Source organism: Trichechus manatus, unplaced genomic scaffold (genome assembly GCF_000243295.1).
Source record: "Trichechus manatus latirostris isolate Lorelei unplaced genomic scaffold, TriManLat1.0 scaffold00030, whole genome shotgun sequence".
Classification (NCBI taxonomy): domain Eukaryota; kingdom Metazoa; phylum Chordata; class Mammalia; order Sirenia; family Trichechidae; genus Trichechus; species Trichechus manatus.
This window is the reverse complement of record NW_004443966.1, coordinates 1,678,549-1,680,402: the sequence shown is the minus strand read 5'-3', so window position 1 is coordinate 1,680,402 and position 1,854 is coordinate 1,678,549.

Below are 1,854 nucleotides of genomic sequence, written 5' to 3'. Positions count from 1 at the left end.
GAGATGTTAGTCACAATACCTCCACCCACTTCACTGGGTTATTGTATCAAACGAGAATAGTGTAAATGAAAGCCCTAGGGATACTGCAGATTTTATACAATGTGGTGTCATTACATCATCACAGTAAGTCTACTGCCCAACATGGAACAGGAAGTATATAGATCAGAAAAGTTACGTAGGCTTATTAAACTAGTCTATTCTATTCCATTAGCCTGCTTCATACTAGATGCGATGCTATGTTCTTTTCCAACATAACTCAAGGTCCAAAGCCATCTTCCAAGAATCAAAGGCTTCTATGATTAATTGAAATGTTAAAGAAAAGCAAAGTGGCAGTTAAAAAAAAAAGGTCTCCTCTCTCTCTCCTCCCCCAGCCTTTATTCTTCTGATTTATTCACGAAAGAGCATAAAAGCATCTTATTAGCAATTCTCATCCAGGAAATATGAGCACTTAAGGTCTATTGAAAGGGAACTGGGAGAGGATGCAGCCAGAGGAAAAAGAATGTCATACAATTAAAAAAAAAAAAAAAAACTAGTTTAACGGCAAACACAAGAATATCATTTTGTATAAATTTATCAAATGTTTGAAACGTCCTTGCAAACGTTTCATTTTATACCTCTAAATACTTCCCTTTCCATGAACCTTTATTCTGATGCTCAGAAATACTTCAAATTCATCTAAATTATAAGGGAGATTTTGGAGGCAATGCAGCCAGGAGTATTATTGTTTCACACGCAGGCGAAGCTGCAATTGCGAAGTAGGTTGATCCCTGTTATATGAAGCTTCTCGGGAAAGTGGCGCTGCCCTCTCGGCAGCTGTTGTAAAACTTGATTTCCCTTCTTTTTCTTCATAAGGGGATTTCTGGAACGTGCTGAAGGCAGTTAGTGTGTTGATGCCTTAGTGACAACAAGCTAGATTTCTGTCAGGAGCTTTCATTAAGGTCAGCTTTTAGCCCGTGCCCGCATCCCGTGCCATGGATTTCGTTTTGGATTAGCAAACGCTAACCCACGCGTACAATACTCTCCACGATCCGCACGCTTAACGACCTTGACTACATTCTTAAACGTCTGCTTCTCTCCTGTTATCCTAAATTTCAGGAGATGTGAACACAGGCACAAGGTTCGTGCCCTTCCCAGGCAGTTTAACTTCTAACCAAGCAGTCTATCAACGCCTGGTCCCCCAGCGCAGGCTCGGAGAATCTCTAAATCTGCCCATCTCGCCTCTCCTCTGAGGACAGGGCCTTTTGTGTGCACAGTTCCCAGCAGATTAAAGAACTTGACTATCTCGAGAAAGAGATAATAAACGTCTCCCCGAAACGTAACCGTTCCTTCCAGGGCACTCTTCGGAGGAGTTTTCAAGCCAGCGCGGATCTGATGGGGGCAGGGAAGCGAAGAAGCGTCCCCGCACGTGGGGCCTTATCCCCCGAGATGCCTGCAGCCGGGCTGATGCGCCCCCGAAGGGGAAGGTCAGGCTCCCCTCCCGGGGTCTCCGCGTGCAGCGGCGGGGGATGGGCAGGGCCTTTGCACGTCGCTCAACGCCGCCCCGCTCCCCAATGCTGACGCCGCCGGCGGGAGAGGGGCCCCGGGGGCAGCCCGGCCGGGCGCCTGGCGTTTGTGGCTCTGCCCTGGCCGAGGGGCGGGGACGCGGCCGGAGCCCTCGAGCCGGGGCCCGACCCCCGGAGCCCGACCCCCAAGTGCATTGTCCGGCGGGCCCGCCCCTCGGGGCGCCGTCCCCGTCTCCCTCCGCCGGCCGCGCCGACCTCCCGTGCCCAGACCAGGGCGCAGATGTAGAAAGTAGTCCCCGGCGCCGCCGGCCGCGCTGTCCAGCCGCCGCCCCCGCCCCTCGGCGCTCACTCC